At 36.7% G+C, this 23870-nt stretch overlaps 1 protein-coding gene across 11 annotated transcripts in view; it reads right to left on the minus strand.

The window, feature by feature from the left end:
- ROBO2 (roundabout guidance receptor 2) overlaps positions 1-23870 on the minus strand; it is a 1042619-nt gene that overhangs the window by 266347 nt on the left and 752402 nt on the right. The gene's annotated exons all lie outside the window — the stretch shown is intronic.

Here is a 23870-nt window from a genome sequence, read left to right on the forward strand (position 1 = left end):
TGCCATAAGGTGCAAGATCTACACCACTTCTTGCACTTGTGGCTGTGACTACAGGTATTGCCAAAGCTAAACACGGGCCCCAATTAGAGAGTGTTTATTAACATTAACAGTTTATCAAGCAAGCGTCTCACGTATTAATATGTGTTATCCTTACTACTTAGTGCTCTTAAGTTTCTGAGCATCATTTGAAAAAAAAAAATCTTCAGAATTCTCCTGATTTTGTGGCCATTTGAACCATCACTCACAATAGTGAGAAACAATTTCATGCTTGAAGAGGTTTTTAGCCACATATTTGATCTCAGTATTATAAGGAAAAAATAAGTAGGAAAACCAAAGTTTGTTCTAAGCACTGAAATACAACTGAATTAAAGAGATGCTAATGGTTAGTTACAAAATGTAGCCAAACACCAAAATAGTAACAGTACTTTTAATCTCATTCCGATAAACCATTGAGATGACAATATCTTTCCTCAAAACTTAACGTTCTTGCAAGCAAGCCTTTGAAATAAATGCCAAATGAAAAGATCAGACATTGCTTAAGCAGATTCCATTACGTTTATGATATCACCCAGACTCTTCTAAACAGTGCATATAAATTCTGCTGTATAACATCACAGTCTGAGGTGATCTGAGGAGGAAAACGGATTATGATGTGCAAAGGATGAAGAGAGACATCAAAGCACTTAGTTACCACATCTGAACTGCAGTCATCTTTTAGGATGACACTCCAAAGTACTGACAGGATAGTGAAATCTGGGCAAGTTGCTATCTGAAAGACTGCAAATCCCTCTTTCTCAAGAGGAAAATAACACACTCTGCCACCCCCACGCCCTGCATTCTGTGCCTTCCAACCTTTCCAATCACATCTGCATCACAAAGGGATTCTGTTGGTGTTTAGAATCTCAGATTTCCTACCACTGCGTAGAGGCATGCTTTAATTTGTATTATTTCAGGTACTAAGAACCATGGGATAGTAAAAGTACTATCCTATGTAGAGATGGTTATTTCACCAAATTCTTTGTAGCTCAGGTATTTAAAAAACACACATCACCTTAAAATAAACTTTGACCTACACTGAATAATACTAATGAAACCCAGCCAAACGCAGAAGACAAATTTTACACATTATAAAAGCAACCAAGCACTCAGTGATAACATCTCTATCATTTTTCACATCAAGAAAGAGCAAAGACAGTAATAGCTCAACAAAGCTTATTTTACCTTCACATCCTTAAGAAAGAGGAGGAAAAACAGTAAGGGAGGTTGTAGCTTCTAGAAGAGAGTTGTACAATGGCAAATATTTCCCATTAAAGTAGAAATGCACTATTTTACTACAGTTACCATTCCATCTAGTGTCCTAGAAGGATGAGTAGTTCATGCTAGAAAAAAAGGAATCACATCTGAGGCTACAGTTATGTCAGAGATTGATGCAACCAGAGTATGGCTAAACACCAGGTGCAAACACTTTGTTGCAAATCTACAGTCTAACAGTCCCACCAGACTCTCGAGGGCAAGGATTGCTCTGGACAGAGACATCCTACAAACAGTTCTGTATTTCATGAAATAAATGGTTTTCTGTCTTTTTCATCTGTAGACGTTTTGTTTTCTTTTCCAGTAAGGGTGCAAATCCTTGCTTAGCAAATGTTAACCAAATGAAACTGACTTGCTTTATTTTTGCTTTTAAAGGTCTCTTTAAGCTATTACAGTTTTATTCCTTATTTCATTTCCCCCTCTCATCACCCAAACAGAGCTATAAAATGTAAAACAATGAATAAACCTCAAAAAAGAAAAAAAAGGACATTTTCTCTGACATTTCCTACACTGCTTTTTATATACACTGTCAGTATTTAGCATACGATTTCTTCTGCTTTGGTATTCCTATTCTTTGGTATTGCAAGGAAAAAAAACCAGCACTGTTCAAATACTTATCACTGAAAACTTCAGTAAATATTTAGTCTATTATGCTTAGTGTTCCATGTACAGAGGTCAAATGAAACCACTTGGAAGGACACACTGAAATCACACATTTAAAACTTTGGAGAACTCAAATCTGACACAACACGGCTGTATTTCCATTTTCCTCATCTTTGAATCTTTGTCTTTCATTTTTCTCTTTCTTCCTAAAGCAAGTAAGTGACTCAGTCTGTAGACTAAATTGCCCTGTTATCCACAGAGACATCAATCCTTTTACATCTGAATGTTCTTTCCCAAAGTGGAGATCTAAATGAGAATACCACTACCTGATTGCAAAAAAAAAAAAAAAAAAAAAAAAAAAGGAAGACTGATTGATGTTCCTAAAGCATCTCACACTAAATATTAATAAAGATTTAAATTTAAGTGCTGGGTCTTTTACGCCCCTTCTCTGCTGTTTTTTCTTCCCTTGATATCCATTTTCAAAAGTTCCAAGCATCTGCACAGAAAATATTATACTATTTATTATAAATTTTATTATGTTTTCCCTAATTTCCTTTTCAACTTTTTGTTCATTCTACTAGATTTAGGTAATTTTTACTATTTTTCACATTCAGATATTTGAAGAAATATGCTTACCTCTGCTTTCTTTTAACTGAAGTTGAGATATTCAATCACTCTCCCTTTACTAGTAAAGGTAACTTTGTGAAGCAATCAACATCTCATCAAGTCTCAGAATTAGAATTTTTTTTTAAATTGAGAATGTGCATCTCAGTTTTTCTCTCAAAAGAGCTCATCTAGCAGGCAGTATAAGTTGATACCAAAAAAGATTTAAAAATTAGCAGAATTTTGCTGTTTATAATGGTTTCAGGAAATGAAGATGACAAAAGTGAAATTTACACTATGAATAGGTCCAAAAGTAACTTCGTAACAAATTTCTGATAGAACCCGTGTTTAGCCATGGAAAGAAGTTTTGATGAGTCGATCTGTTCTAGAAGAAACAGAACACATAGCAATGCCAGCACTCAAAAGAGGGTGAACATTTTACTATTTTTCCTTTGCTTTGTCCCTGATACCTGATATTTAGTTTTGAGCGATAACATTTCCCCACCATATAGAAATAGTAGCACTTTTACTATTGGAATGACTGGACTTAGGATGTCAACCATAACTCTGCAGTACGTTTACTTTGGTTCAAGAGTTGTTTCCTGGGTCCTGTGATGAGTAAGAACTTACTAATCATAAAGCCACTCACTGAGGCAGAGATTTGCATCCTTTCTGTTGAAAAGAGAATACAAAGGTTCTTGTAAAACTGTCAGAGTACGTTATTATATTATCTATGCTTATACTGTATCCTATTGTCTCAGTCCAGTCAGTTTACTCAAGAGGAGTAACCTCTATGAGCTCCAGACCCATGCAGCCAAATTAAAAAACTATTGACCTGCCCTCAGTTATTAGACATGCATTACACACCAGAGATTGTTTCAAATCTATTCCATATGAAACACACCATCTCTGAACCCCACTCCCAAAGACAAAGATACGCTTTTGAAAGTATGCGGGATACAAGGAAAAAAGAGCAGTGACATTTTTATAAGTTGTGTGCTTTGATTGTCAATGACTTAGGAAGCAGTTTATTTTTAAAACAAACATTCTCAAAATCTTTGATGGCATATTCATCAATCCATCTGCTTCACTGTAAATTCTTTGAAGTGCAGGTGGCTTGTAATGTCATGCTACAGCAATTAATGAACTTCTTGAATCTCTCTTGCTCTTTCACACCCTTTTGAATGGTTTAAAAAGGTTATCATCTTTAATTTTCCATACAAAAAGTATTCACAGATATTTTCATATGTTTTCATATTTCTTTCAATAAATACATGCATTAAGTGTTTTAGTACAAAGCTGCTGAAGACAATCCAACTACATCTTAAAATGGTCAGGATGACAGTTCAAAAAAAAAAAAAAAGTAGATGCTGCTTTATCCTAGAAATAAATAAACAAATAAGAAAAAAACCATTACCTTAACCACATAACAGATAAACTACAAAACTTGGTAACTTCCTGAAAGAACCTTTATGTTTCACACTGTTCTATAATAAGCTATTGGATATGGGGTAGACTCCTCTCTCAGCTGGAATTAGACCTGCCTAACTCTTTCTTGCAGGCTTTATGCAACTAATAAGGATTCTCCAGGAGCTCAAGTGACAGAAATTTCTTCAAGAGCAAGTTCAGAGCTCTGCCACCCATGAGGTTCCTAGAAGATAGCATCCCAAAAACTGTGAAACCTTTGTGGCTGTGCATATATTGAGTGAGTAATTCTGTATGTTCATCCTGACATTAACTGACCAGCAGGTTTGGGGTTTTTAAATACATGCTGGAGCATCTTATCACAATCAAAAGTAAATTTTATAACTTGAAGGAGAGGCCAAGGATAACTGAAAGGTTTTAGAAGCTTCTGAATGCCTGTGTTTGTGCTCTGTGCAGATTTAAGACAATTCAGTGAGTACTCCATAGTGAAACCATTGTCTTTGATTTGGTGGTGGGGAGGGGAAGGATGAAAAGAATAGCATCCCTGCATTCTTCCCACTGTAAATTCCACAATAACTCCTCTTTAAAAATAAGTGGAGATCCCTGGGTGGCCTGGAGCAAAGCACCAAATGGGAACATGCTCTTTAGCGTGACAGTTGTGAAATCCAAATTCTAGACAGATGGACTTTAAGTGTCTAAATTACAAAGAATAAACCTGCTGTTCATGGTTGCCTCATAGTGTCAGCACATTTTAAATTTTAAAATTTTATTTCACTGCTTTAGTCTTTTGGTTCTAGTGGTTTCCTTAACCTCTAGTGTTTTTTCAACTATGACTGGATACAGAAGAGGACCTCTGTGCACAAAAGTGCAGTGTGTAAACCCATCCTTAACCCAAATCAGAAAAACATAAATGACAAATACAGGGCACTGAAATAAGCAAAGGTATTCCCAAACGTGGGTCATTTTCAAGGCAATACTTCCACACTGATACTGAACCACAAGTGGAATTTAGTTAAATTTATAGGCACTCAAGGAAGTTTTAGGCAGCTGCGTTGAATATATACTCTTTACATTCTACAGTCCTTTCCTGCAACAAAACATTTACCTTTTAGCAGACACAAAGCCTACAGCCAAATAGGGAAAAAGTGCCAAAGACAGTGAAATTTTGCAGTTTGAAAAACTGGTTTTTTATCTAAAGAGAATTTAATTGACAAAACTGAATCACAGTATTAATTGCGTGCAAAATCATAGCAATCTCTTTCTCATGCTTGTGGAATCTGATTTACAATTTTGTCAAGCATGAAGTACCAATTTTGTCAGAATGTGTGAGTTATTGGATTAAGAATAAGTTAAGTAATTTAATCATAGTGCATCTTGATTTGCAGGAAATGTGGGCATACATGTTATGGTTCAACCAGAGAGCAGAGCCACATGCTACCCTTTGCTATGCACAAATTATAATATATGGTATTATATACATAATAAGAATATGATGTATTAAATATTGGATCTTGTTAAATATAGTGGTTGTGCATATTAATTACCTGGTTTATAAACTTACACTTAATCTTGTGTATCCTGTTCGAACTCCAATTTTTTTTATGCAGGCTGGATGATAATGAAAAAAAATTTGAAGGCAAAGCACAGAAAACAAGACCCAGTGAGCCACCAGCGTGATAATCTGTCACAGGTAGAGTGAGGGGAAAAAAAGAAAGAAAACAAGCCCAGAAAAGAAGCACTGTACAGATACAATCATTTCAGATGGCTCATAACACTGCTAACAATAAACCCCAATTTTCTTTTCACAGGCAATGAATCTTTTGATGCTCTTTATTTGACTTATCCAACTCTTTTTTCCTTTTTTCGCCAAGTATTTCTTGTCTTCTTCATGCAGGGGATTATAAATTTCCTTTTAAACGAAGAATTACTTTTCTTTTAACAAAAGAAGATACTGGGTGTTTTGTAACCACAAAAATGAAATGCTTAAGTATGTTTAGTACGTGCCAATTAGTTGGATGTGCTGCTTCCTGATTTAGCATTGTCTCCTTTCCCAACCCAATATTATTGTATATTAAACTTCCTATTTCATTCTTTGGTTTGTTTTACAGTTCAGGAATAAAGTCCCACTCTACTGAAACAGTGTTTTTCCTTTTCATTGCCTTTTTTCTTCAGCTGTCCTTGAGGTTATTCTCATGAAAAATCCTGACCCCTCTGATTTCAGGCAGGCTCAGAATGACAAAGCCAAGTTTTCAAATCAGGAGCGGTACAGCCTCTGTGGAGTGCAGTGCTGATTGCTACTACTGCAAGAAATTATGTCATAACACATCTGGACACCAAAACTGCTCCTGTTAACCCATCACACAACACAGCAGACACAAATTCTGGATATTTCCACCAGAGTCTACATCAAAATCAGTGTTTCTCTGAAGCCTTTTGGTAGTTCTCCAAGTAGTCCCAAAGGATTTAACTTCATTCTTATCAGCCTATAATAGTTCTGTGCATGGGTTTCTTTTTTTTTAATTTTTTTATCCTTGTTTTTTTTTTTTTTTCCAATTGCAGCTTTATTGTATGTTTCAGCTTATTCAACTCTTCACATTTTCTTTACTGAGCAACTGCATATTCTATGACACACTCTGAGAAGCAAGTATGCACAAGAATGGCTCTACCAAACAAATAAACATGGAATCATAGAATTGTTTGGGTTGGAAGGAACCTTAAAAATCATAATTCCAACCCCCTGCCATGGGCAAGGACCCTTCCCACTAGACCAGGTTGCTCAGAGCCCCATCTAGCCTGGCCTTGAACACTGCCATGGATGGAGTATCCACATCTTCTCTGGGCAACCTGTGCCAGTGCCTCACCACCTGGAAAAGTGATCCAATTAATTCTTGCAACATTTTGATCAGCACTGATAGGGGCTTTTCTTTTTTTTTTTTTTTTTTTAACAAATTAAATTAGAACATTTACTGTAACTTTTTAGAACAGTATTTTCTCCAAATGTTAAAACTCTAAACAGGAAGAGGCAATAAACTTCCATTTCTTCAAAATCAAGATGGCAATGCCCTACCTTAGAAGTTCATTCACATACAAATAAGATCTGTGGTTTGATGTTTGGGCTCTATAAACATACTCCACAAACAATAGAACATGAGGATAGACTTTACTAGACCTGCACAGAACTGGCAATTTTGTTTGGTATCAGCAAGAAGGTGGAGTAAAACAAACAAACAAACAAACAAACAAAAACCAAACAAAAAGATATTTTCTCTTAGAGAACAAAATACTTGACAAGATGCCAAAAGCGGATGAAAATTTTTTTTTTTTCCATTCAGTTTTAATTCTATTTTGGTACAACCTAAAATCTTTGCATTACACAAGGCATTTACTCTGAAGAACTCTGAACTTAATAGCAGGTTACAGCTGATCAATTATATTAGAGATGAAGAAACATCTTGAGTTTTTATGCATCAAGCTATAGACTTCCTATGGCAGTGACAGTCCCTCTCAAACTGAACACAGCAACTTTATTTCTTTAGTTTCTCTACCTGCCACTAACACCGATCAACTTCTTAAAGGGAAGAAAGCGAGAATCTCAATCATAAATCACTACAGAAGTTTCTAATAGTTACAGAAAGAAGTGATGCTTCTGTCTTCTTTGACTGATTTTTACACATTTCTTCAGTTAACTAAAGACTGGCAGTATGCATACATCCTCCTAAAAAAATCCCAATAAACCCAAAAAAGGTGTGTTTCTTCCCAGAAGAACAAAAAGAACATGTTCTGTCACAAACACACGGAAACTTTTTCAGGAGCAGCAGAAGGTAGTTATTGTAGTCTATTCGATTTTCTTCCCCAAATACTTCTCTTTACTTCCAGGACCAGACTGGCACTAGGTCTTTCCCACTAACAGTCCATCTTCCCAGAGGCCCTGAAACAAACACAGTGCCTGATTCAGCCTCAGCATACCTGAGATCCCTGTATTGCCATGGCTTCCTACCAGGAGCTGTCCAACCTCCTAGATAAGTCAAGCTCCAAATCTCTTGACAGCAATAAAACACATTTTTTCAGACTTTCATATATCTTTATGTCTGAAAATGGAGTTAGTGGAGTGCTATTAAATAGTTTTCGACTCTTGATTGCTGTTCACAAAAATTAAAGCTTCACTAGTTGGATTTCCACTGAAACCTTGCAACTTCTCCAGGTAAGATGACTTGCTAGTTATTCCTTAGTACATTTAGGGATGTCAAAAATACACTTTTATTCTGTGGACCTGACAACATATTTTCAAAGACAAAATTAAATCAGTCAAATTAAAAAGGTGAGCAAGAGAATTATGCAGTCTTGATAAATTTACATTATCCATAGAATGACCATAAAGCTCAAGTTCAACAGTTTCCACAGTTTTCCCTAGGTTAGCATACAAATGTTTTTTCTCTTCATTATAAAGACTTCCTAATATGCATATGCTGAAGTCTGGGAAAATCCACACAGATAATCTGTAAGAAATTACTGTTTCTAAAATAAAATATTTCACCTGAAAAAAAAAAAAAAATTCGGGGGAAAAAAATAAAATGTAGCATCTCAAAGAATCCTAAGACACACATTTATTCAATACAAAATTGCACTTTTGCCATCTTCACTGCAAGAGCTATTATCACACTGGTACTCATGAAACAGAAGAGACAATTTATTTGGAAAGAGGTAAAAGATTTTACAGTTATATGCACTGTAAAATTGGCTCACATTAAGACATAATGTGACTCCCATTAAAAATTTGCCATTTACCAAGTGTTATGACATAATTGATATTCATGATACCATGATACTTCTCTTTTCTTAGGATAGCAGATGATATATTTGATGTAATTGTGTGGTTTTGTTACTGAAGAGCAACCACTGTTCACTGCTTTATTTAGAATAAGGAACTACCGGCAATTTCCAGAGAAGAAATGATAAATTGGGTGCAAAGCATTAGGAACCTGTTATTAAAGACCACATTCAGCAAGAGAATGTTGCAATTTGGAAAGAGAGTCATAAAGGAATATGCAGAATTACAATGCCACAATAGGTGTGTTATTTGATTTTAAATTCACGTGACTGATGAAAAATTCAAAATCAATGCTCCTCTTAGACTCAGATGCCCTCCTGCTTTCCCTAATGCTATTTTTCTCTTTCAGTCCTTTCCAGGAAGCCTGCTTTAATTTAGCTCCTTTGATCCAGACATGCAATGGGATCTCCACAAGCCTCCTGAATGGACTGATGCTGTGATAGTTAGTGAATCAATTGCCGTTTTCTGATTCTGCTTTCTCAGCTGAACCACCATCCAAAGTGGCTGCTTTTTCCTCCATCAAGCTGTTTTAGCTTTCTTCTGAGCTGCTAAAGTGTATCTCATTTCCCCCAGTTCAGTACAGTTTCAGACATGGTTCCACTGCTTTCTTTGCTCACTAAAGATTAATTAGATGGCTGAGTTACAAGAACAACGGACTTCCAGGAATGAACCATTTATATAATTTACACTTTTAGTTAATTGGGAAGTATAAAGTTTTAAATGTTAAGTGGCAGTCAGGTGCTTACAACACCAACAGCACAGAGAAACTTGAGTATAACATTGAGGGAGCACCTCCCGAATCACAAATGAAATATGAGACTAAGCTGCTCAATTTTGGCAGGGATTGCTTTCTGCTGAGTACTCTTTGCAAGGTAACTTTTGGGATTTTGTTGAGGAAGGCAAATTTTTTGCTTTCACCAGTAATCCTGTGGTTAGTAAAACCCTTTGTATTGCATTAGTATCAATGCAAAAATATCATTGTCTATGGATTATTCTAAATGCAAATAATGTTCTTTTTTTTTTTTTTTTTTTTTGCAGCACCACAAAAATAAGGCAGAATTCCCTTTCCAGATCCCATTTAGAAATAAATGTCTTCAGCTGAAATGAAAGCTTTACTTTTAGGGCTACACTAGCATGGTAATTACAAAATTCTGTTTTAACTTCACAACTCCCACATAAAATCCAGACATGGAGAAAGAGTGATTCTATGCAACACGATAGTCAGCTCATTGTGAATGTAAATTAAATCAGAAATACCCACAGAGAAGTTTATTCTTCTGAGATTTCCAACTTAATCTCAAAACAAAATGATTATGGATATGTGCTTAGGTAAGCAAACAGACTTGGAAACTGATGGCTAAGTATCTTGAAACTTTTTTTTGTTTGGTAAATTAAAAAGGGTTATTTTAAGGGCAGCAAGCAAATTGTCAACAAAGAAACAACTTATCTGAATCACATTACTATACACAAACTGCCCAGCCATTCTTAATGCAGGGATTTAGAAATTTTTAATCTTTCAGCAAACCTGGCCTATCAACTGCTTACCCAGAGGAGGCAGCGGGTAGAGATTCCATACTCTTAATTCTTATATGAGGCTTTTTTCCCCAGCTGAAAAACTGGCAGGTGAATTTCTCTGTGCCTCAGTTTACCTTCATGGGAAAGGGAATTTGAAACAAACCTGGATATGCACTCCTTTGTTCATTCCAAGAGAGTGAACACACATAAAGTCAGCATCATTTCAGCACCTTAGAGCAAAACTTTCATAGCTTCCTCAAGGTGACTTAAAGTAAAATATCCAGAATGGCCCCATCTTCTATCAGCCAAGTCATAAGGCAAACAACAACAATGGCAAGGGAATGTTCTGTTTCATTTTATTGTGAGGTTGTATGTTGCCTCTAGCTATGACTTTCAAATAATTTTACAGGTCATTCTTTTGAGGTCTTGAAAAGACAGCACAATAAAAATAATTGCAGAACCACAATTGAAACCTTCATGTCTTTTCCCAAAGCACAGATCATCTGGGTACCAACCCAACAGAAACACTAAGTGGTTTTCCTACTTTCCGTTTCATCATTTCTACACATTAGCAAAGACAATGCCTCTTGTTCTTTGTTATTGTAACACTTTAATCCTCTGAAGAAAATATCATAATATTCTGGAGGAGGAAAAAAAACACCTCTTATCAACAGTTGTTCTTCCTTTCCTCCCTTTCCTCCCTCCATCCTCAGAAGTTATTTAAAAGTATTTATATTATAGCCTAACCTGAAAATGCAGAACAGTTTGCAGAATTGGAACATTTTCACTTGGAATAAAATCATAGTTACCTACTCCTTCTCCTATATCAGTGCTATTATTAATCAAAAAATGCTAAAAATTAAATGCTCCCTTAAGCTATCTGCAGGGGAATGTATGAGTTCATTAAATGAGGGGGAAAAAAAAAAAAAAAAAAGGAACTGAAGTCCGGAACTACATACTTAGGTCATAGAAAATAATACTGTAGCATTGCATTACAGTAGCTAATAAAAGCATTCAGAAGGCAAAACAGGTGTCCCCCAAACCTGGGTAGAAGATTGCATGAATATATTCATTCTATGAAGAATCAATGAGAAAACTGTACTGGGAAAGAAATGGGGAAAACCTCATTTTTTCTCTGATATTATCCTATATTCCTGAGCTTCCACTACTTGATACAGAAACCATGCACATCCATGAAACAGCTCTTGATATATAGATAATGAATTCCCTACTCTGCTTTCCTATTGTGTTGGTTTCCACTATTTATTAAAGTCATCAGCTTTTCACAGGAACACTAAAATCAGAATAATAAAACATAGGAAGATAATGTGTGGATTTCTGGGGCAAACATACTGTTTAAGAATAGCCTAAATCAAGCAGTGATTTAATCACAGAGAGTTCCTTTGTTTGCTTTACACAACTCTGCTGTTCCCTTAATTCTTCAGCTGCTTCTTATAAATACTCTTCTGGGTAATGCCTGACACATTAATTTCTGTCTAGGGATAAGGCTCTGTTTTGAAACCAGCACACAAACAAATACACATAGGACTCTTCTTTTATATTTCACGCAAGAAAAATATACTGGGAAGTGACTTAATCATGAAGGAAAACAAACTTCTCCGTACTTACTCCGTCACAAGTACCACAGCATTGATGAGGACAGCAGTAGGTGGTTTATGTGCTATCAGTATTTTAACCAAAAAGCGAGTTGTAGCACAAGTTAAAGCATATGCAGCAACAAGTAACAATTTTTCAGAACCTGCTCAGTCCCCCAGAGCTTCCTCTATTCCACTGAGATGGCTCTGGCTGTTGCAAATAAAATTGAAGATTAAAATCTCTGCCACTAATCAGCAAAAAGGGGACGCTGAAATCAGAGGAAAAGATGATGATGGGTCTCAGTCATATTCTTCTTGAAATAAATGGCGAGGAGGATCAGGCTGTGTGTACTGAATTAAAATAAAGTTTAAATACAAAAGTATTAACACAACCCTAGTGCCCTAGCAGTGGCCATATTAGTGTCACCCCATTAAGTGCACTTAATAGCTCATGAATCAGCAAATACAGCACAGGTGATGGCCCTGGTAATTTGTCCATAAATGTGAAGATGCCTTTTGAGGAAGGAACCATGGGGTATCATTACTGGAGTTAGAATAACCCCAAACAATCCTTACCATCTCTCAGCAAAGGAAGCAAATACTTGGTTTTTCCTAGCTTATTTTACCAACACAGAAGTCTTATTTTCATTGTGTGTATGTCAAGTGTACTAAATTGTGTACTAAATTTCATGGAGGGAGAGAAAATACAATACAATAAAGTGCTTCATGCTATAATGGTAAAATACTCTGATTTATTTGGTATTACTTAGCTATTCTGCCTGTATCATAAACAAAGATTATGGTACAATAAATTAATCTTGAAAGAAGTAGCTGAAATTTACTATTAGTGTCTTTAGAGCCTTCGGCCACAATGAAAATGCATCTGAAATATACAGAGATCTAAGCTGTCCTTTTTTTGTTATTTATGTGTGTCAACTTTCTCTTCAACACCAATTCAATTACTGTATCTTCAAGATAAAAGCTTACCATGAATAAACTATAACAGGAGATGAAGAAAAACAAAAATAAATCATAGTTTTGCAAGACTGAGCTCTTTTTACTATTCTTGGTTTACCAGTTTTACTAAAAGACCCTGTTTCATATAGTAGGTTTCTACTCTGAAAAAATCCCGTAAAACAAAAGGATCTGCTGCAGCTTTTGATTTTATGATCTGTCTTCTACAGCTCCAAAATCTGTTCACATAGTCCCTTTCCCCTAAAACTCATAAAATTTGATGATAGCTACATCAGCTTTTAGACAGTATGATTTAGACATTGATGATGGCATCAATGAAATTACTCTAAATCTAAAACCACATAACTGAAAATTCCCTTATCTGACTAGTGGATTTTCTTTCCCAATCATTCAGCTGATCTGATTGTAAAAGTGGTTTAAGCTGCAGGATAGAACAGCTTGACCTATTCTCCTTTACCTTCCAAAGACAAATAAACCCCAACAAAACATAAAACTCTTAAGTGAAGTTTTATTATATCAGCAACAACAAACTTTTACTTCTATCAGACTGTGTTTCAAGATACTCCTAGCAATAAGCTTAATTTCTAGACCTACACTTTGCTATGTCAGAATTACATGGGGATTTTCTTGTTCATTTGTATGTCTGCTTAGGAGATGACAAGCAGATAGAAAACTTCACCAATCAAGGTAATAAAACTATTTCACATTAAAAACTGAGGCATTCCCCAAGAACAGTAAATTGCTCAGGATTATACAGTATACTGGGGCATAAGTAGAAAGAGAATTCAGAATTTCCAGTGACTACTTTGGTGCAAACCACTTTTTTAAAATTTTTGTCCCCCTCAGATCAGTACAAATGGCACAATTCCAGACTGTGGTGCACTTGGCTGGTGTGTATCAATTCAAATGCTGCATGCAACACCCAAGCTGGAAAAGCTGAGCAGTAGCTACTGAAAACTGCACCACCTTGAACTGGAATTTGTTTCATCTTTTTTGTTCTCTTAATTTATATTCACCTGGGAAGAGTATGCAATAAACGTATCTAGTCTAAATAAAGCTTCTAAAAATACAAAAAAAAAAAAAAAAAAGGAAAAATAATTAATTTCCAACCAGTATTTCTAATGCCCAGCCCAAAGCTCAGAAAACTGAGCAGTTGCCAGAACTGTGGTTGACAGAAGAGATAATCTGTTACTGCCTCTCAAAACCCCAAACTCATCAAGGACAGCGCATTTCAGTACGTGTAGCACAGCAGTGATAATATCCAAACTGACACCTGGAACTCACGAGGGTAATGGCTTTCAGCAGTGTGCCTGCTCACTAACACAATTTCTTCCAGGCAGCTTTCTACAGCTTCTTTTATGATCAGTGGGAACAAATGTCTTTCTCTACCTTCTAATATTTCACATCAGCCAGTTCCAGACTTTTGTTGACACTCACATTTTTCAGAAATACTACTGTAATATGATAGACAATCTATCTGCATGATACCAGAACACTTTCCTACGGTTTTGCAGTTTGTTTTAGCTGTAAAACATTAAATCATTTCTTTATATTGTTCTGCTTCTCTCTTTTGAATGGAGTCTGTCTGATTTGAGTGGGGACACTCAGGAAACAAAGCCCACTCAATCTGAACGTAAGTGGCCACTACAGAAACAGAACTGGCTGCAATATATAATCACACCTGGGATAATGGAGTTGAAATGCAGATGAAATTCTGACTGAAGCTCAATAAAATGCACATTAAATTATAAACTTGGCCAACTTATTCAGAATACATACTGAAACCCATATACAGCCCTTACATGGGGACTAATGCATGCAGGAAATTTTAAAACCGAGATTTTCAACTGCTTCTGGTATTCTAGGCAATGGTAAAGACCTCTGCCCTTGTAAATCCCACTGCCATCAATGTTTTCAATATCATCACTTTAATTGTGAAATAATAACCTCAGGAGGGAACGCTTATCACTGGCTTCTGGTTACATGGAATACTTCAAGCCTGAAGACCTGTAATAAAATGATGGTGCAGAGGCTACAGTACAGAAATAGGATCCAAGTGAATAAAACTGGCAAGCCTACAGGCCTTAATACATGTGACTGAAAACAACAATATACGTGATTAATGCGCATGATTTGTGCTGAAATAACCTCGTTCTCTGACTACATCATATCACAAACTGCTAAGGAAGCAGTTCTAAGAAAGGAAGTTATGAATTTGTTCATTTGCATCAGCTTGCCATGAGCTCACTTTTTTTCATACCATAATAACTAGCTCAGATTGACTGAAGAACTCAAAACTGCTCTGGTATTTTTTTCATTCTCTCCCTCCAAACAATATCCACTAAACAAAAACATCACCTATACACAGATTCTAAACTACAGAGCAATGAATACCTAAACGAACCACAGTTTTTTATACATTTTCTAAGCATAAAAATATGTAATAACTGAGCACTGTCACACTTCTTATTCACACAAAACCCCATTCTTAGTAAGTTTTCCCAGAATAAACTTGGGAGAATCACAAAAAGTTTCTTGCATTAAACTACTATACAAAGCTACACCACAGTAAAAGAAATTTTTAAAAATAATGTAAAATGCCTCAGCTCTCTCTAGAAAAGTCATGACCTTGTACCCAAAGCTAAAAGTTTCTCCCAGCTAAACCATCACCTCACACAACTTTGTGGAGAAATAGTCATTATCTACCGGGAATGGTTTTCTTCCTTTTTGAATTTTTTGAATTTAATGAAAAATGTCAGCCTCTCCAATTTCAAGTCAGCCTTTTAAAGCATGTAGCTACATTACCAGGTGTTTGGGGTTAATATTTAAAAGAGCTGCATCAGTACTAGTCCCACACAGACTTTAACACTTTCTTGCTTTGTGTAGTTTGTTCAGCTTCTTAGATAGAAATAGTTTAATGGTAGTTAAGTGACTGCCTCACAGGGCTGCTCTGCTATCCAGCAGCCTACAATTCATACCGCAGCCTTCAACGTAGAACCCCATGCCAGCCCAGCTGAAGAGCAACTTGCACCAGTGAACACTTTAAGGAGGGTATATGAAATGCAGCTCTAATTTTACTGCACATGAATACATTAATGAATACATACAGGGGTTTCTATGAGAGAACCTGTTGATCCATTTTATGAGATTGTGGGAAGATTATTGACTTGGACAACTGTCTGCCAAACCGCTATGCAACTGAAGACATGCCTAGGTCATGAAGAACTTGCTGTTAACTCTGTGAGAAGTTCTCTATAAGAATAGTAGCAGACAAGGTAGCACATTAGGTACATGAGGTGCTTTACTGTGTTTCGCTTGTGGTATTTGAGAAATACAACAGTAATTTGTACAACCCACGTGTGCATTTAGGGCACAGCTCTCAATAACGTCACGCACGCATTAGAGAATGCTCCAAGTGAACTTGGTTTATGCAGACAATGACAAGCCTGCAGGTGGTCCTATTTTGTGACATCCTGGTCCTTGATAACTAGACTAGTTCATGTATTATTTATTTCAATGAGTGTGAAAAATGCAATGCAAAATGATGGGCTCTTTTGTATGCAAAGGGTTAAGTTATGGCCTTCGTGAGCCATTAGCTGGAGATTTATTGGGGGAGTTAGGAAGTCTATAGTTCAATATGTGGTGATTGAACAAGGACCATAGGTGCAGAGACAGAGAGAGGAAAAGAACTCAGTCAAATGATGCCTCTGGGGCTTTGCAACATATGGCCCATCAGTCAAGGGTCAAGCCCCCTCACAAATTGCATGCACTTTACATAGCCATCTGCATCAATAAATTACTAGTCTGCTGAAGCACAAGCACTAATGCATGAGCTGAAGGGACCACCCCACTTACAAAGAAACTTCTTCCTTATTATTATCATCATATTATTATTGTTCACTTCATCCACGTACACTGGCCTAGCCCTTCCCACAATGGGATTTTGTTGCAGACAAATGTACAAACACGATGTACTAACAAACACACCTCAGTTTGGTCTGGCTGCCTCATTTTCTTCCCAAGCATATACAATCTCCTACCAGGATGAGACATAGCAAGTCATAAGGTGAAAATATGTCTCAGAAGTGGGCTTTAACAGTCTTATTTTTCTGTGTGTGCATTTATACAAATGCCCAATCTTATATTGTCAGCTAATGATCAAACTGCTGCCTGCAGAAGGACCTCGCCAATTATAACTTTCACACTTCCACTCACATCACAGCCTGACTTTGGATATGTTAACTTATCCAAACAATGGAATGACAACACTTATATCAACAGACTTTTAGGTGTCATCAGCTGTACAAAGGAATTTATTTTGAATCACCAGTATTATCCCATTGCTGCTGATATGCCACTTCCTCAACTACCTACAGGTCAAAGGTAATTAAGAGTAACTATCTAACAGGCATTGTGTACCTCATTCCTAAACCAGACTATGTTTAAAATCAATGTTGCACTTCCTCAGGTTTACTAATTTGTTTCAGTTTCCATGAATCTTAGTGGATCAAAATTTAACATGCTGTTGCATTTTTTTATTTTCAGATGACTTTATTTCCTATCAGTACAAAGAGAGATGGATTTCATCAGTGAACAGAGAGGTATGAACTTTCACATCTTTTATCTAACCACATTAGATAAGTAAAGCTTTTAATAACCGCTGCTAGGTCAACTATATGTAATTTGTATTTTCAAGCAGATTCTCACAAGCAGCTCTCTACAGGACAAAACATTCTCCATGATACTTGGTATTAATCACCACACTGTACCAAGAAGAATGCTAAAGACTGGATGAACCTAGAAAAAACATCTGTGGGCAGTTTGAGACTGTATTAAACCAACACCAAGAATAAGCAAAATACTTAATTTTCCTACAGTATGTTCTTTAATTAAAAAGAAAATTAAATTACTTCAACCATTAACCAACTAAAGCAGAAAAACAAACACTTTACAACATAACTACTCAAAAGCCACACTTTCAAAAGTTATCTTGCTGCAAGTATTTTTTTCTGTCCTTTCTTTGCTGCAGTCTCTGTCTTGCATACAGAAGACAATGAAAAGGTAAGTGCACTATCCTCATGCAGTAGTTTTCAGCATTCTGTAATTTACAGACATCTAACTTTTCCCTGTGAAATGGGCATGCAGACCTCTCCTTAGCAAATATGACTGATGACAACAGATTTAACTTTCTAAAATAGTCATGTGAACTGCTGCTATTCCATACACAGTCTTCAAAAAACAAGCAATATCATTTCAATGTTCATTTTAACTGCAGATAGTGCCCCACATAATAAAAAAATGGAAGTCATTTATTTAACCCCCCCTAGCTAAAGCAGACAATATGAGTATGTGAATTGAAATAGGCAGTGTTTCTAAATAGAAATGAACTTCATCTCCACCAGCAAGGTGACAATGAGGAGCCAGAAGACAGACCTTTTTATCTTTTATTGCCTTCAAGCTCCCAGACAAAAGGCTTATTTTTTTTAGTGAGAGACTCGGCATGTTGCAAAATTTGCTAATGTCCTTCAAGGTGCATCCATAAACCCATATATAACCTGGGCCAATGACTTCAAATAAGAGAGAAGTGAGGTGATGAGTGAGCATCTGAAGCATCCGGGCATGTAAGTCTCTTTTTGTTAGGATTATGGGTGTAAATTCTGATTTCTTAATGTCCTTATCTGCAGATAGAGACATATACATCCACATACACAGAAAATGCTTTCTGGATGATAGTACATCCTCCACAGCTCTTCCCTTTTAGTCCTAAACATAGGTACTCTGGAAGGCTGAAGCAGTCATGAAAAGGTCACCTGTTTGTCGCCATTCCTACTTATGCAAGACTTGTTTCCATGGCAGAGCTGCTCTGTGCATTACAAAAGTTAGTGAATGTACCTGTAAAAGGTGTTCAGTGACATATATTGTTTCCAGCTAAAGACATACTGTACAAAATTGAAGCAGTGAAAACTACCACATACGGCAGCCTCAAGGCATTATATTTCAGTAGGGCTGAGATGAATCCATTCAGACAAATAGTATTTTACTGAACACCAGTAAACTCTTTGCAAATCTTGCTCATATAGAAGATGAAGTCTGAAATGTGTTCTTTGGCATCCGAGCAACATAAAGGAGCTGCTACACTTTATAGGGTTTCCTACAGATGAGGTAATAAGTACTTTTACTTATTACTTTTTTTTTATGTGTGTGGTTGCCAAGTTCCAAAAAGAAGCACTTCGAGGTTTCTACTCAAGCTATGTTGCTGTAGAGACCAAATCAAACCTGATGAGCCAGTTCTTTTTACTCATTGAGAAAACAGGCAGGTTTGAGATAGTGTACTTCTTTCTTAAATCAAGGATCCTTTTGAAAAAGGAACCCCTTCAGACTGTTTCAAAGATTTTAAAAAATCTTTTGAAATCTGAAATGCAAAGGTTTCAGGAAAAACCTCAGTCATTAGATTTAGGTGCCTTTTTATACATCAGACTTTCCAGTTCTTCGCACAGGAAATGATAAAATAATTCCAACTTAGAGAAGGGAGCCAGTAGAAGAAGCCTGTCCACAGTAGCTTCCCTAAAACATGACCCACACAGACTTTGTCTTAAGGATGGGAGAGTAACTCAGCTTACAGCCTTTGCCCTCTCTTCCAAGCATGAACATAACTTCAGATATTTTAACTGTGGTCTCAGTCTGTCAATAGGATTTGAACCCAATTATTGGCTCAGCTCACATTTCAAAAAATATGTTCAGAACTTTTTAACTAAAGTATTTCCTCATGCTTTACTATGATTCATACAGGATTACCAGTTTCTTCCTTAGTCTAGCCTGTTTTCACATCCTCTTAGGTAATGAGCAAGCCCTGGCTAGAGAAGATGATCTTGAACACTGTGCTGAAGTACCACAACCAGCACTGCGTGGGAAGAAACGTAACAGAATGGAAATAAACAGAGAAAGGGGGGAAAAAGCAAACAAATCACCAAAAGGTGATTGAGACAATAAAAACAAATTAATCATCCAGAAAGCATGCTTCTGGTCTCCTTTGTAATTTTTTTGCTTCCACGTGGCAGGAGAGGGCTGTCTGGGTCCAGCTCCCAGCTGTCCACATCCCAACCCCACCAGTCCAGCTGCCGCTAATTGGCAGCCCCGGCACCACCTGTGGATTGAATGGCTTGTTGAGTTTGCAGAATGAAGTGACCTCCTCCTCACCCCGAGGAAGCGTCCTGCAGGTCAGGCTGGGAGCAGGCTGGGGAGAGCCTTGCTCAGCTGCTCCCTGTCCTCACAAAGCACAGTTGCCTTTGTCCGCATCTCTGCGAGAGGTGGATTTGGCCTTCCTGTCACTGAGGCTCAGGGCAGGGTCCAAGCAGGACCCAGGCTCTACTCACAGCCAGTTTCTGGCATTTTTCTATAGGGCAGCATAAAGTTTCCAAAAGGGCCTGGTTTTGCACAGCTCAGCAACACATAACTTTGTATTAACTCATGTTACACAGGCAGGTTTCCAGTGCTGTAAAAGAGATCTCTCCTCTGAGACAAGTCCTCAATCACTTTTAATTGTCAAATTGGTCCAACCTTCCCAATTATGTATTTTCTTGACAGAGTACACTTGCACTATAACGCTGAATTTTTGGACATCTTACAATTCCACGTCATAGAAGCCCGTTTAATTTTGAAGCAATTTATGTACATTACAACTACATGCCCCAAAATAGTAGGGGAAAAAACAGAAAGCAATTAAAACTACAGAAAATCCTACTATACCTTTGCTGTTTGTTCGTAGCTTTTTTTTTTTTTAAGAACCTTATTAATGAAAAAACTGATGAGTATTTATTTTTATTATATTAGAAGAAAGTTTTTATACACCACTGAACTTTTCCTTAACAATCCAGTATACCTTTATTCTTCTGACCTAACACTTGGTGCTAAGGAAACACTGCCACCTGCTCTGGGAAAAGCTTTAGAGATACTATCAAATCATAAAGAGATAAAATAATACAATTATGTGAAATGCTTTAAGGAAAGAAGATAGTAACTTTATTTCTGACCTATAAATGATCTTCAGAGCAAAAAATCTACAGCAGACTGCGTTTATGTAATATTTAACATACCCAGTGGCCTTCCCAAATTTCAAGACCAACTGTTCTGTTTCTTTCAAATGAAGCATAAATGGAGTTAAATCACTCTCACTTAGAAGTGATTCAATGGAAACAGCATCAAGGATGACAAGGGACTGTCTCAGATGGTTTGGCCCAGCAAACATCCCATGGGCTGCTGCCCTGTCCGCCAAAGCCAGAAGTGAAGACAGCGAAGACACAAAAAAAAAGAAAATGTCTGAAGACCCAGATGGCACAGCTGGAAAAACGTGTTCCTGACACCTGCACCTGGATTTTGAAGCCACCAGCTGTTATTCCACATGTGGCTGTAAGTGCTCGCTCTGGAAGGTCAGAGGCAGAGGTCAAACAAGAGTCTTTTTGGCACTCAAAAGACTGATGCCAAAGCTAAGCATGGAATATCAGATTTCCATGAAGAGAGTGCTGTCCAATTTATTAACATTAGGTACATACTTTCACCTACTCGCTTTTAACCCCAGGATCCTATTTTTGCAGAGTAAGACTCTTCCTTTCTAAGAGCAAGTACCATTGGGGGAAAAAAAAAGAAAACAAATTACACTTATAGTTTTGTACGTGCTTTCAAAGCAGGAAGTCACAACCTCTAGCTCTTTAAATAAATGACAGTACTGTCCCAGTTTTGCCTGCCAATAGCCAGTAGGCTAGTGACCCCTTCTCAATTTGAAAAATACACTTTTTTCCCAAGTCTTGTGACTTTCATCTATGTCACAAAGGAAAATGTATGGCAGAGAGAAAAGTTCACACATGACCCGACTGAACAGGTGACAGCCACACCCTAGAGCTGCTTAAGAGCAGAACTCTGGAAGGCAAAAGCAAAGGGGAATGAACCAAAGATTCAGTCTTTTTGACATGATCAAACATCATGAGTTTTTATAGATAAAAACACTCACAACCCATCTATATCTAAGTGTGCATTTCTATTTGCTATGCACAACAGATAGCACCAAATTTATCTCACAAAATATTTGCAGACCTTAAGAGCTGGAAATTGGGCTCGTTTTTTTTAAAGATGGAAAATACTTGGACACTCTCCATGTTGATCAAGAATATTTTCAGCTTTTTCACCACCTCCCATTTTATTCTGTTATAATCCAAAATCTACAGTCATCTTTCCTAGTGTGTGAAAAGTGAACCACATTAGGCAGGAGAAAACAGAAAAAAATTACACAGATTTTTGCAGTTACAAATAACTGTTTCAAAATTCTTTATAGAATGATAGAAAAATGCTGAATCAATTATCAGATCATGTTCCATACCTGAAATTACACTGGCACTGCAAGAGTAAATTATTGTAAATTGACTTGAACTTCAATTTGACACTTTGCATAAGTGCTGCTCCAGAAGAATTGTACATTAAAAAGAAAAAAAACTTAAAAAAAAAAAAAAAATTAATGAGATAGAAATTAAAAATTCAGCAGTGGCCACAGCTGTTACTGGGAAAGCTCAGGTTTCTGGAGATTTCAGTCTACTCTCACTATGATACTACATTTTATTTTATGATTGAAGCTTTGTCTACTGAAACTACCTCCCATTTTAAAAAAAAAATCAAACTCAAAAAGAATTTGAAGACAGTGGCCACTGAAGTCAGCTGACAGATTTTAAAAGGCCCATGTCCTGTTGTGCAGACAGAAATACCTGCAGCTTCCAGCAGATCCCCTCATTCCAATACAATCACTTCTACAATGCTCAGGAAACTGGATGTGTTCTTTAGTGGATCCTATCTTCTCAGTGGATTACATTTATTCCTTCTTGCAATATATGCATTATTGCTGCCCAGCTCTGGGCAATTATGGGATACATTTAATCTGTGAAAACCCAATGTGACCTTTAAAGATGAAGAATCGGAAGCTGAACATAGGTTTGGGTTCTAAAACTGGACAAATCAGAGAGGCAAGTAGACTTTCTTATACTGAAGAAGATAAGACATCTTTTTATTTCAGGTGATTTGTTATCCCTTTTAATCACTGAAATTGTTAGTTTTATAAAAATTCAGTAAAGTTTATTTCCTATTTTCCCTAGCTGAGTGGTGTATTTACTTTTTGCTTACAAATTTAACTAACATCAGGATACTATTACTTAAGTGCCATGACATTAAATATAATAAATTTTTGAGGCCTTTTTTTATTTACATATAAATCACTGTCATGCCAGAAAAAGTTGAAAACTGGCTTGACTAGAAAAAGTTCTTCATTAGGTGTTGCAGGACGTGGTACTTCAAAAAGGACAGACTAGTTTTGGAATGCTACTCGGAAACATATGAATGCAGCAGAACTTCACAGGACAGTGATTTCATATGGTGTATAGTATAAAAGAGACAAAACTTTTACTAAATTGTATTCATATGCCTCATATCTATGAGGTGTTCACCCTGATGCATTTAAACAAAGGTATAACACCATGCTGACATAACTAAGTTAGTAACACTACTCTTCTTCCTGACAGCATCAGGATATTAATGGAAAAGGCATTAACTTTTTGAGTGAGGTGTTATGAAAATCTCTTTGTAATATTTCTATCCCTTTAGTCCTAATGTAGAAAATACAGCCAAAAGTTGTTGGAGCATCACTTGTTCATGGCAAAAAAAGGCCATGAACACATCAACATTAGAGGTAACACCCCTTATATCAATGACATCCCTGAGTCCACAGAGACTACTCTGGAAATATTTCCTGTGGAGAGAACTGAGCCTTGAGGCACCAGTGCAACTTTAGCTTCCCTGGTGTACATGCCAATCGGTTTGTCTTGTCAAATATTTGTCTTTTCAGGGCCTTTCCATTTATTTCCCATCCACTTACAGAAAGGGAAAAGTTGTGGTTTGATTTGCAGATCAATGAAGTTACACAACTGGAATTTAAAAAACAAATGGAACTGTGGGGGAAAAGAAAAAAGAAAAAGGAGAAA

Source organism: Corvus cornix, chromosome 1 (assembly GCF_000738735.6).
Source record: "Corvus cornix cornix isolate S_Up_H32 chromosome 1, ASM73873v5, whole genome shotgun sequence".
NCBI classification, from domain to species: domain Eukaryota; kingdom Metazoa; phylum Chordata; class Aves; order Passeriformes; family Corvidae; genus Corvus; species Corvus cornix.